Raw genomic sequence first — 14,372 nt, 5'->3', positions numbered from 1 at the left:
TATGTACATTTAATTTACATTTTTAAGCTATAATTTTCAAGTGTATATATTTATATATTTTATTCAGTCTTATTGTTATCATTTTATACATAGTTTTATGCTCTTATACTTTTTTCATTATCTTGAAAAACAATGTTTATGACAAAAAGATGAAAATGATGAGAAAAACACCGAAATGGCATACATACAGTATAAGCATGGGATTAATGTGGGCAAGTTCCACTCATATGCAAAGAACAACATGGTACATAGATTATGATGCTAAAGTTCTTTGTCATTTTTTTTTTATTCCTCAGAACAAACACTTTGTGTGTTCTTTACTGAAAAAAATATAACACGGAAAGATATGGACACCCCATCTGTTCTTACACAAATTAATTCCAAACATCTAAAAACCAAAGCTGATAATTTACCAAGGAACACAAAGTGACTTCATGACTAAATTATGGTTTCACTTCCGTAGTGGGACTCACTCACTCACTTCAGGTGTGAAAGGAAATGTTTGTTGTTATTAATATAATGAGTCAGATTATGAGTGTTCAATATTCATTCTTCCGCATCACTCATTCATTGAACATAATGGAGCAACAGGCCTGTTGTTGTCAGCTGTGCAACAACTCCTGGTACAGTGTTGAACTCAGGTTGGAGGAAAAACAGTGTGTGGGTCCGGTCTGCTGTACCAGCTGCTGCAATCACATCCAAGAGTGATATCACTGTTTACTGACGCGCCTCCACTGCGTTTCTGCTTCGCTGCAGCAAGATGAGACGCCAAAACAAAGACGTCCAGCAGTATGTTGTTTTGGTGTAAATAAACCGACGTGGTGCAGTGTTGCCTTGTTAACAGCGTCTGAAGTGTGCTGCTGTTTTAGCGCATCATGCTGTATGACTTGTTGATCACTTTACATCAGGGTTGAAGGGAGATGGAATGAGTCACAGTATCACTAAGATGGCGTGCACTAGGGCAGTGATCTGTAGGGCCGGGGCTCATGGCTGTGAGCGACTCCGAGAGGGCCACTAAAAGTTTTTTTTGTTTTACACCTTTGGGCCGTGAGGGCAGCGAGACCCTCAGTTTTAATACATAAGCCACGTATGGTGGCAGTAGTGAGTCACTGAATTGACTTGTCAGCTGCAAATCTGCTTTGTTACCAACTATGGAGAAGTTCTTGTAAAGAATATTGAAGAAAAAATAAAGAAAATAAAGAAAAAATGATGAAGAAAGTGATGTTGTCTCCCAACAGTAAAAACTGTTCATGAAAGCACCTGTTGAAGCAAAGTTAATTAGAACATTTTATGGCAATACTCTCATGAAATAAAATACATTGTTTTATGTTAATATATCTAGACATTTATTATTTTTTATTATATTATTTTTATTTTATTAATGATATTATTTTATCCAGATGTTTTTCCAATATTCACAGCAGTTTGCATCAAGTGTATTTTTTGTTTTTCTTTCTATTGTAAATTTGATGAATATGACTTGCACCTGGTTTGTGCTGCTGATGGACTTTTCAATGACAAATAAACATCTTTGCAATGATATCATGTCATTTCACAAAGTTTTTTTTTACGTGTAAGTTGATGAAATATTGATCAGTCGATAGTTATTGATCACAAATGAAATCAAGAGTAATGAATCAGTTCTATCACCCGGGGCCCATCTGCTCTGGAAAAGGTGGGCCCCGAGATCAGAAAGGTTAAGAACTTTAAGGGAAAGGTCAGCAGCCCATATGGTTGAGTTAACCATTAAAATCACACATGAATGTTGTGATGTAAAGACTCACTCACAATTCAACTCTTTCAAAAACCTACACACACTATAGCACTGGATTATATGATTCAGCACAAAGTGGAGTGCAGAAGAGTAAACACACAGAAGCATGAATGCACACATGCTTATTAAAAAAAGACTTCTAGACAAAGAGCTAGCACACATATGTTTGCATCTCTCCCTAAACCCAACCATCCAAAGCACATGGCTAACCTTAACCAAACTGAAATCCAATTATCAAGACCGAGTTATTTTGAAGTTTTCATCCTCAAATTGAGGCTTGGACGTGAGGGGTCAAGCAAAAATGTCCTGACAAAGCAAAGTATACACACACATGCTCACATGCATCTCAAAATGAGCACCTGAAATCACAACACAAGACAGCACACAAACACATGCTCACAAACTCAAGCACACTTAGGAATCACGTACAGCATTGTCCATAAAAGTAAATAGGTCGACAAAACCACAAATGCGCCTACAACTGTTTGTTATAGTAGACCCAACCAGGACTCAAACACAGGCCCCGATAAAACCAATAAATACACAACTATAACAAATACAAACAAGCAGGAATCAACAAGTGAAGTGGCACTCTGTCCCACTCTCAACTGCTGGAGCTGTACCTGATCACATGGTTCCTTTTACGCAGATGACCAGTTGCTGTCTCCACTGCTGTCTTCACTTCACCTCGAGCGCTACAGCTACAGACGATGAAACACAACAATCTTCGAGACTCTCGAGACTTTTGCCAGTATGAAATGCGATAACGTGGTTCTCAGGTTGGCATCATGAATGAGGAGTATTTTTAAAATACGCACACCTCTCAAGTTTAAAAGACTTTTGAAAAGCGCTTCAGGTTGGGCGGCCATTTGCAACACGACCGTACCCATCTTTGAGCTCTGCCACTGCTCATCTGGAGAAAGGAAGTTGCAGTTAAATGGTGGAAAGTCGGTTCCTGCAGTAGCTCACTCTGTTGCAGAGGAGTTTTAACTTATCAACTCTGGTGTTGATAAAGGACCTGCAATTATTGGATGAGACATCGGCATTACAAATGGATGCCGGCACCGTTACCTGGGGACTCACAGTCACGCTTCGCCGGCTGAAGACGTCTGAAAAGGGAGGCTCAGGAGTAGATTGCTGGGCTGGCTGAGATGAGATTAGTGCCGTTCTGGAGGATCGACGCGACATGCGGAGCGTTTTACAGCTGACGCGTCACAGAGTTAGCGTCTGATTTCTCTGATGTTTGTTGGTGATTCATTTAGCTGGCTGCAGCTGATTAAAACGTCTGCTTCCCACTTCTTCAGCAAAGTATGATAAGCCCATGGTGGAAACTGTTTCGGCGTGCACTTCTTATGAAGTTTAAGCAGCAGCCTCGGCAAGAAATGGTTCCATTTTCATGAAATCAATACGGTGACTCATGGCCTCATTCACTCACTCCACCGCCAAAAACTGAATTTTGAGCGTCTTTTGAGACTTATGAGATCTCACTAATCTGTTGCCAGGTGGTAACGTAATGCAGGTCCCTGTTTCATCTGAAGGATTCCAAGGAAAATTCATTTTTCTCATGAGTATTTCAGTCCTATAGCTCAGGATGAATCATAATTCATATTTATTATATACAGATGTGGTGATATGGCTATCTGCGGCAAAAATGGAGATAAAATAACAAACCTGAGATTCGACAGGAAGTTTCTTTTGACACATGGATAACTGAACAGGAAGTCAGTCAGAATTGGGGATTTTTTTTTTTTTTGTGTCACCCATCTGGGCAAGTCTGTTGGAATCCATTGAGTCCCACAATCCTGAGAGAGTCAATGAAGCTTGAGTTAAACAGGAAGTGGTCCTGACTCATCTGCAGTCCAAGCACTACACAACCCAGTGTGTGATTTCAGTTGCCAGAGAACGTTTTAGGTGAGTCCTACATTGCTGACTGTGAAGGACCTGGAATACTAAAGAAAATCCATTCTCTACACGTATACTGTTCTACACAATAGTGAAAGACAGATTACAGATTGATGCCATCCAGTATTCATTGTTAGATTTTTTTTTCTTTTGGCTTCATAAACTGTGGAATTACTTCACTTTGTTGAGTTTTGCACATTCTGACCGACTCTCCAAAATGTGTGGGACTCACATGAGTCAAAGGTCAAGTTGCTAGACAGGAAGTTATTTTGACTCAATTGAATGGCACATCACAGCGAGGGAGTTTCTTCCCAAGAGGAACACAAATGGACCTTTGAATGCCAGATTAATGCAGAAGTCAGGCTTCAGCGTTGCATGTTGACTCAACTGAATCAAACATTTGTAGGCATTTCCTGGCAGTGCTTCACTGGACTGTCCAACACCTGTAAGGGTTAAGGTTGTCCTCACACTGGGGTCATTTCATCAGTGCCACCAATCCTGTCAGATGCACAATCGCTTCCCTACTTCCATAGCTCCCTGCGGTCACACTATCCCGATCTCATGTGTCTTGTTTAGCTGCTCCTGGATGCTGTTTTCCACCCAAATCGCGGGCAAACTTTGCATCTCCTCACCAGACCAGCGAGAACCCTTTGCCACTGCCATGTTGTTGTTGAGGATGGGTATTGATACAAACGTGCTGGGCATGTCACGGTTTACGTTTCCACCGTTGAATGCACGACTGCCCTCGCCACCCTGTGCGGCACACCTCATCCAACCGTGCCGAGGAAGCGTGCCATGCTCAGGACTAGCTTGCCTGCAGTGGCATCCTCATCATAAACTGTTTTTTTTCAAATGTCAAGGAATGCAGCAGGAGGCTTTTGATGCAGTTGAGCTGCAACATGCAACATGGAAGGCTGAATTCTGCGTTAACATTGGGCCAAAAACTCCACTTGAGTTTTTTTTGGAGTGAAAATGTGTTGGTTAAAGGGAAAAAAATGGTTGCGTCCCACATATCGAAGTGAGTCCAGAGAACATGAACATGACGACAGGATTTCCCAGAAGCGAGTCCTTCCTCATTCCATCACACATATAGGCTACCTACCCTCAGCTCACTCCATTGAGAATATTAATAGGGTGAAAATTGCTGTAGATTTGGCCATTATGTCTTGCAAACATGCAGTCACATTCTGACTGAAACTCTATTCCATTTCCCTGATAATTGACTCCAGCACTGCCATTAACTTTTTCAATTTGTCTGTAAATGTGGGCAAATGTTTTGTCTATTAAAGTCGATTTTTAATTAATGGAACTAAATAGGCAGGAAGGTAGAGGGGAGAGCGAGGGTGGAGAATTCCGCCCGCGGTTTGTTTTGATGGTGGCACAAGGAAAGGCTTAAGCCTGACTTATCATCATTGACACATATTTGCAGAATCTTTATGCTATTGAGTTAATCCTCGACATGTGGGTATCATCTGTGCCTTAAAATAAAGTGAGAAACCTACGACTCTGCGCATGAAAGGCAAAACATGATTTTAGTTGAGTGAATATCAGTCCCAACCACATCCACCCACACGTTGCAGCTCAAAATCATATAGAGGATTGAAAAAGGCTCACACACTCGCACGACACATGGAGTCAGACAGCACATGACACACTATCGACAAACACACAAGTGCACACACAGCTCACGGGGGGCGTTGCAAAAAAGAAAGAAAGAAAAAAAAAGTCCATAAGCAGAAGGAGTGCTCTTCTGAGAATCCCGTGGCCCACCGTGGGTGTTTTGTCTCTCCCGCTAGGGATGCTCGCTTTTGCGGAGGCAGGTTCTGCTCCTGGATTAATGAAGAGCTCCATCTTCCTCATGAAAAGAGCATTTTCTCAATCTATTTACCATCATGCATACCACGGGCTCACATTAGGCTGTGTTGACTTGTGCTCGCCTACAGCACTGTTTTCTGATGTGGTCGCTGCCACTGCTGCGATCTTATACGGGCGCAGGCAACCCCCGCACCAGTCCAACCCATTTACTCCTGCATTTCTGATCGCTGCTGGAAACTCATTCTTCAGCCGCAACATGAAATATCACTCACAAATAAGTCTGCAGAAGTAATTATAAGGCAGGCCTACAAAGGCTTTTGCTTGGCTTTCCGACCATTTACTCCAAGCCTGGTTATCAGAAAAATTAAAAAAGAGGGAGTGGAGAAGACGTGTAGATGACATATATTTATATCACAATGATCTTGGTGGTGCTTTATAATATGACTTTTAGATTCATCATCTACCCACCAGTTTCAAATTGCATGCATAATCTCGTAAAATATACAGTACCATGCCTTCAAGCTTCACCTAACCCTTCAGCAATATTGCATTTCTGCCTCATGAAAGCTCCAGAGACTCAGCGCCAGACCCATTGTAAGACACCTTGTCAAGTGGTGTGTATTAAGTAGTATATTTCTGCAGTTTTTTGCAGCGCAGGATATGTTTCACAGCTGGTTAGGAAAAAGTCAATATCTAAGTCAATTGTAGAAATTGGGGCTCACAAATCATCTCATTAGTGAGACGTTTTAAAATGCATCACGATGACTGTGTAAGTTGCGCCAGTCTGCATTACGAAAAAGGAAAAAAATCATCAACAACGTATAGATGGTTAGCTCCCCAGCGAGTGGGCCACGTGTCGGAGACACCTGCCGAGGACTAATTATGAGTTTGAATGCCTATTTTTGCACAGTGGAAGAAAAACTCTGGATGGTATACAGACTCATTTCGCTCCAATGGTTTAGCTTTGCAGGCAGCGCGTGAGTTTGCTTAACATTTCTGTGTTGTTGTTGCCAAATTTCTGTCTCTGACGATAATGATTTTTCAAGTTTCAGAGCTTAAAGGCTCACAAATCATATTATGCCCTAACAGGTGAGATGGCGTGCCTCCTCGGCCAAACAGGATGTCAAGCCTGGAATTATCGTATCGATGTTTGTAGCAGCGCCCTTCAAATATTTAAGAAGTGGCATGGCCCAACTCCACAGCTGTGGAAACTTGAAGTGGATCCATGAGTGCTGGATTTCAGAGGTCATGCGTGATGAATTATTTATGAAGAACGGTTGTAATTACACAGTGACTACAGTAAGGCCGATGAGCTTGCGGTGTGTCCGCATCACAGGACTGTTTAGTTTGCTTAGAGGCATTCCAGGAACCGCTCCCACCTGGCCCTCCCTCCCCCACCCTCTGCCACCCTCCCCTCAACTAGATCAGTCAGCACTTTCTCCCCAGTGAGTGGCTGGCATCAGACCGGTCCACTCAGAGCCTTTAAAAGGCTGTTAAAGGTCCTTGAGAGACGTCGACCCTGTTTCTCCTACGCCACCCACACTCACCACCCAGCTCGCCCACAAAAACCCCTCCAAGAAATCACAGCGCCTCAACATGTCAGCTGGCATTAATGCGACATTCCCCGACGCTGGCGACTCGACAATGCAGGGGAAGTGGGGCAAAGGGAAAAGCACTTGCTCCTGGCGGTGGAGGGAAAAAAAGAGCGGTCATCTCAGCCACAGCAGCATCCTAGTGCCTTTCCAAGATGTGATGGCGTGGGGGCGATGAGTGGCGGGGAAAGTAATGCTCTGATTCATATGTTGGTGTTAATACAGAATGACGAGAGCGGCAGAATAGAGCCAGAACTAAAATAAGACGCAGATGTCTTCCCAATCTCCTTTGAGGGGACGACAACTGGAGGGTCCATTATGTGGCCCGGCAGTCTTGTCCTGTCCAGGTTGTTTCATCTGTCAAGGTAAAATGGCAGAAGTGAAAATTGTGCTTGACAGGACAAACTCCCCTCGGGGAGACTAAGTGGCATCAACCTGTCGCAGTGGTGCACAGTTGATGACAAGGCGATGATGAACACCTTTCATTTAAAAGGCAGACGTGAGGCTGCACCTTCCTCAAAGTGTGTTCAGGGCGGAATGTCAAAGGATGGGGCAGGGACAGGTGCCCTCGGCGGCCAAACCTCTTAGATTTCATAAGATGATGAACTCAGAGACTGTGAGCCGTGAGTTATTTTTATAAATCCCATCAGCAATGCAGTCGCTGCAGTAAACAGAATATTGCTTAATGCAGAACTTGGCATCCAGGTCTTCACAAGTTGGGCACAGTGACAGGAAATGAATTGCAATAAAGGAAAAGTCACTTTTTTGTGTAGGTTACGGGGTTAAATTCTGCAAAATACCATGGATAATGGTACTTTCAAGGTACTTCTCTACTTTCAATGATTATATCTCAGGAAAGTAGCAGTTTAAGGACTTTAAGATGTGTTTTCTCACAACGTTTCAGCCCTGTCTGATTACAGATTCCGTGCCTATGAGCAGTTTTCTTTAATAAACACGGCAAATGGGATTATCAGGACTGATTCAAGTTGCTGTTGCTCCCAGGGACCCTCTCTGCGACGGAGTTAGGATAAGTACTGCAGCCTTTGTTGCTGAAATATTGACTGGCTTGTCATCATGCTGTCACACTGCTGGGAGTTTTTTGACAGATGTTCAGTGTCTGGCGGGGAGTTAAGGAGTCAAACTGTGTGGCAAAAAAGCAAATCCCCTGTCACAAATCTGCTCATCACTGGAGGAAAAACACAATCATTTGCAATAAATGTTCAATTGTGAGGAAACGTTCCATCGTCGACAGCATGGACACTGAGTTCTGTCAAAATATAGCTACACCGCGTCATTTGGATTTGCAAACATCCTAAGTACACCCTCATGCATTTCTATCACTCGGGTCATGTGACCAGCTCTGTATTTAAAAAAAAGCTGGAAGACCTGTCTTCGTAATGCACATAATACAATTGAATCACTGACCACTTTCCTGTTTCATTGGTGATTAAAATGAGGATGTGTAAATGTTTTGACGGGTTTCTCATTGATCCCTCGATGCTGGCTATCAAATTCACACTGTGGATGACTTGGCGGAGGTATGCACTGTCCCAATGCTTTTCTAGTTTTGGCTTCAAACATTACTCTGAAAACTGGCTTATTCTACTAATACAACTACCACCATGACAGGTATTATTGCTACTACAACTAAAAATACTGCCTACTGACCACTTTTACTGCTGTGCTGCGATGCATAATTTTACTATGTTTCTTCACTTTGCTTTAATCTCTCATCCATAATGCACCATCAGTACATCTATAAGACATCACAATGCGTTTATAGTGACTGTCTATGACCATTTATGGTAATTGATGACAAGGCTTTTAAGTATATTACAGATATGACTTAGTCTGGTTAGAAAGCCTGAAGAGCCCCTATAACCCATAACCTGAATCTGGCCGAACCACACAGCATAATGTTATTACAAATAACCCTATTCGCTCAAATTATACACCTTATGATACTATTATAATCATTCGATCTACAACTATCATTACAACTGACTCTACTCATATATATATATATATATATATATATATATATATATATATATACACCGTAATTTCCGGACTATAAGCCGCTACTTTTTTCTCGCGGTCTGAACCCTGCGGCTTATAAAACAATGCGGCTAATATATTGATTTTTACAGGGATATTCCAATCAATCGGCCACCGATTATGAAATTCTGAACTCGTTGTGATCTGTGAATGCCGACCACTGCCTGTCATTGCCGGTCACAAAATCCGATCACATGTGACAGCAGCTGTTCTGATGAGGCACCGCCCGCGGTTTGTGATGCGTCCGCTCCTCCCTCCCGACTCGCCACTCGCTTGGCAACGGCGTGTCTAATGTGGAAGCTTTTCAGTCTGTCATGTCAAGTTTGCATCCTGCAGCACATGCACGTTAAAAGGCGTCAACGCCACGAATTCAATACGATATTTAAAACACCAGCACTTGACGGACCACGCAGAGTTTTCTGGTGCTCATGAAAGTGAAACTGCAGGAACCAGCGGTCACTCGCGACACTCGCCGGTCTGAGCGTGACGTTCAGAACGCGAAGCATATTGCCCGAGAAATAATCATTAATTTCAGCGAGCCTGATGAGCAGCCTTTCTCAGGTGTCGTTTTAAGACGGAATCAACCGCGGCCGAATGCGCTGCAGTCTTGCGTGTGTCAGATGCAGCGTTCGCGGTCCACCACCTGAATCTGAAACGTTTGCAACCGTCCAGAGTGAGAACTTTCATGAAAGAGGTTGAAGACAGCTGCTTCAGCTGAGTGCTCTCCCTGTCTCTCTGTTTTTAGAGTCTAATGGGCATGCTCTTTGCTGGCAAAAATATTGAGCTTCGTCACATCAAACTGATGACATCACGGGCATTTTATTTACCTTTAAAGCGCTCAAATTGCGTTGTTTTCGCCCGTGTGTCCGCAGCTCTGCTAACAGAGACAATCTACTGGAGGATGAAAACAGCGCTTTCTGAACACTTTAAATGTAAATAAGATGTGAGGAGTTCATGACTGGAGTTCAGAACATTGGCAAGATTGTTTCATGAGTCAGTCTCGACACTGCACCCCGTTTTTAAAACTAGTACTGGAGGATCGCTAGAAGTGATCCTCATGCATTTTCTGTGGCGCAGACAGCAACAAAATCCATTTTCCTTCTTAGATTTGGTGGGTGCGGCTAATATTCCGGTGCGCTCTGTAGTCCGGAAAATACGGTATATAAAATGTTATTGATAATGATAATGTAATACATTGATTACATGGTAAAGACACCTGAGACGGACTGTACCTGTACTACTAATTCTACTTTCCCTCATACTCCGACTGCTACTACTCTAACTATTAGTACAGATTCAGGTGCCACTATTACTTCGGTTAAAACTACCACTCTTACTCTCACCACTACATGTAGGGTTCATAGTACTACAACTGTTACCTCAGCTTCTATTGGTGCTGCTTCTGCCTCATCAACTTCGCTCTATACCACAGGCCCATCTTCCTGTGCTATTGTTGTACTGCCAGTACTACAGCTATACTTGACAGTTTACTCTTCTACAACACCATAGACAACATTGTCAGTGATTGATTAAACTCTTCCATTTAAAAACACCGAAACCCACCACCATAAACTTTGACAGAGCAGAGCTCTGAGCCAGGAAAAGAAGCATTGTCTAGGAGTTTTTCAGCCAGCTCAGCAATACTCAGGTACAGCAGGAAGTTTTGGCTGACAACCTCGAGGTGGATTTCTCCAAGAAATATTTGGCTGACTGATAGCTATTCATGCTGAGAAAAAAAAAAAAAAACACTTGATGGACACTCACTTGTATCACAGCTCACACAAACATCAACATATAAACATGCGCATCAAAAGACTGAAAAACACATTTCAATCGATTGTTCCTTTGAAGAAAAACAAAGAGAGGCAGGTCCATTAGTGCCAGTCACAGAAGGTAGATGATGACATTAGCCGGAAAGTGTCGTGGATCTGAAGCAGTCTGCTGCAGTCGTGCAGCTGGTGTAATGTTTTAAATACTGGCTGCTCCTAAACCTTCCATCCATCCACAAATCATTAGCAGCTTAATGAGCAACATCAAACCCTGACATTAGGACAAGCCACTCAGATCGCCATGACAACCAGGAATCTCCTCCTCCTTTTCTAATTTGCTCACCGTGGGTATCAGTTAGTGTGGGCTCTTCAGACTTCGGGAAGTGTTCGGGTTCAGCTGTGAAAGTGCTGGATAATGATGCTGCACCTTTTTAACATTAGAGAATTGTATCTGCACTCACCATCACTGCGAGCACACGGGGCTCAATTTCATAGATTTTTTTCCCTCTCTTCCTTTTGTTATCCGGCTGAGTATTTCGCTCTGGTGCTAAGAACAGACCAGTGGGAGAAAGAGCAGGCACACCTGGTATCAATTCATTATCACATCATGTTGCAGATGAGAAGGAACTCGAACTCTTGGATAAATTACTGGGGGAGTTGTAGAGTGTCACTGTGTCAAATCTGTTGCTTTAAAACTCCCTCTGTGAGATCTACAACAGCAAGCAGGCAATGCCATTTAGGCTATAATAATAGTCAGCACTTACAGGTCTCTCTACAACGCACCTCCTCCATGGCTTTGTGATTTTAGCTTGATGCAAAGTTTTGTGAAATGAGCCCCCCATCAGTTGTGTCTCTTATGTACAGTGAGTCCCAACTGAGATTAGTGATCCGCTGATCTTGTTGAGATGGTTCCTCATCATTAAGCGCTCCCACAACTCCATCCTTGCTCAAGGTGTCCACACGTCCTTCCTTCAAATAACACAGTGGTCATCCCAAGTTCATGTTTATGGGGAATACTTATTCAAAAATGATTCCCTTCCTCAAAGTAATTTTCAGTCTTGGATATACAGTAAATATTTTAACTGAGCAAGTCAAACACTCTTTTCTTGTATCAGTGTGTTGATGTCAAGGTCCAGCATCAGCTTCTAAGTGGGCATAAGTGTGTCCTGCTATCCACTGCAACCATTTGCTCAGCTCTTGCAAGTGCAGAAAATGAATAATAGAAAAGTGCAAGTCAATGAAATAAAAGTTTTTTCAGATATATAAATACATACAATGTCAGGTAACCACCGTTTAGTCCTGTTGAGGGCTGCAGGAGTGCTGGAGCCTATCCCAGCAGTCAATGGGTGAGAGACAGGAATACACCCTGGACAGGTCGCCAGTCCATCGCAGGACACACACGCCATTCACACGCACACACCATTCACACCAAAAGGCAATTTTAAAGTGTCTAATTAACCTAGCGAGCATGTCTTTGGACTGTGGGAGAAATGAGATATATGTATCTATATCTAAAATATGAGCATAGTCGTATGATGTACATACACAGACACACATACACTGAAAGTAAAACACAAACAGTCAAACAACAGACTGACAATAACACAAACACATTCACATTCACTAACTAATAGACTTCACTCTGCTCTTTTTCAATCTCTGCATCATAAAAGTCGAACTGAGTTGTGTCAACTAAGAAGCCATAATGGTTACACAAATGTCCTATAACACGATTGCAGAGGATTGAAATAATTCATTCATGATATTTATTTCGGTTCGACAGAGCTCTTTCCACACATTTCACAGAATCTCAAACTAAAAGAGTAGCTAAAAAAGAAAGCAAAAAGTCAAATTTGTCTATAGCATTGATTGAAGTATACATCATCATATTTTTATATTGGTTGCCATTTGGAAGTTCAGATTTATTACATATATACTGTAAGAGGATGTTGCGCTGCTGAGGTCGACCTTGTTCTCAAAGCAGCGTGGACAGCTGCTGTGTTCCCCTGCTTTATACGATTCCCACTTTCTCAATGGAGGCGCCAAAGAGAGCTCTAAAAGCTTTCCTGACCTATATGACAAAGGGCAGAGGGCCTTGTAATGATGTGCATTGCTGAATATAAAAATGCTATGCTATGCTTATGCTAACAGCTTGCTGTATAAAGAGGTATAAAGTAGACACAAGCGTCAAATGCTTAGAAATCTTTCTCATTCGACTAATTCATTAAGCCATGTGGCGGTAAAAGCAAATCCCAGTTCCAAATAAAAAGTAATATAAAAAGCTCTCTTACCTGCAGCATTTTCGTCTCTCCTGCTGCTTGTCATTGTGAAAAGAAAAAAAATAAATGTATTTTCCGAGTTAATCACATTTTGGCAGCGTCATCCCCGCACGCATAAACATGATTTATAGCCCTGGAGCTCCTGCGTCGTCCTCACAGATAAATGGATTAAATTTGCTTTGTAATTGTTGAATGTCACCTTTCCGTGAAGTGCTTTACGCTCTTAAATGTGACTTTTGTTTACCACCTTTAAGTAATGACGCAAGGACAGATGTGCAACCGGAGAATGGAGGTCTTTCAGCACCCCAAAAGCCAGAACAGAATTTTTGGTATCACTTTGAATATTACAGATAACTGACATCAAGCCAGAATACTAGCTGTCTGATACCTGTGGGGCTGCTGAGGTGCTCACTAACACCAGTCTTTCCAGCTCTTGCAGGAACCACTGCAGCAAAAACGAGAGATGTCTGTTCTTCACCTTTCACCTCTTTCGTTCTGGAAGAGGGTAAAGAATTCATACTGCTTTTCGACTCCCTCGCCTCTTTTGCTTTTAAAAATAAGGACACGGAACAAAATCTGAGTCGGTCCAAACTCACTTATTAAATCTGCATGTCACTAATCTGATCTCCACTGACTCCAAATTATTCATTGTGAGTCTTACAGAGGCAGGACAGGTGGACCCAAGGGCATCCAGCTTTTTAGGTGTCCACATTAGTGTTGTCTCCAACTGGAGCTGAATGTCCAGCCTAGTGACTGTAATTCTGCACATTCCGGGTATTATTTGACTCCTCAATTATAAGTAATCATTTCCACAGTGTGAACCTGGGTTTGTTGGTCAGTTGGTTCTCCGTGATCCATTCCAACATTCTATATTAGCTGGATTTTACCATTTTGTCAGATCATGTCGCTGAACTTCTCCAACAAAGATGCAAAGTCAGAATTCTGGACATAAAAACAAATCTACTATATATATGACACATAAAAGCAGAGGGCTGTGATAAGAGAGTGTAATGTCATTCACTGAAATTCATCTTCGCTGTCAAGTGGCACATTCATGTGTTTGTGCATGACATTCTCCTGAACAACAAACAAACAAACATGAATTTGAAAAGCATTTCTTCAGGCCTTGTTACACCAGCATTAGATGTGTTCGTACAGACAAGCTGGTGGCTGATGACATCAC

General features: G+C 42.4%; 1 protein-coding gene across 1 annotated transcript in view; it reads left to right on the top strand.

Moving 5' to 3' along the window:
• Positions 1–14,372, top strand: part of LOC128760195 (metabotropic glutamate receptor 4-like) — a 205,206-nt gene that overhangs the window by 7,263 nt on the left and 183,571 nt on the right. The gene's annotated exons all lie outside the window — the stretch shown is intronic.

The sequence above is a fragment of the Synchiropus splendidus genome, chromosome 6 (assembly GCF_027744825.2).
Source record: "Synchiropus splendidus isolate RoL2022-P1 chromosome 6, RoL_Sspl_1.0, whole genome shotgun sequence".
Classification (NCBI taxonomy): domain Eukaryota; kingdom Metazoa; phylum Chordata; class Actinopteri; order Syngnathiformes; family Callionymidae; genus Synchiropus; species Synchiropus splendidus.
This window is presented reverse-complemented; position numbering and strand designations above follow the sequence as displayed.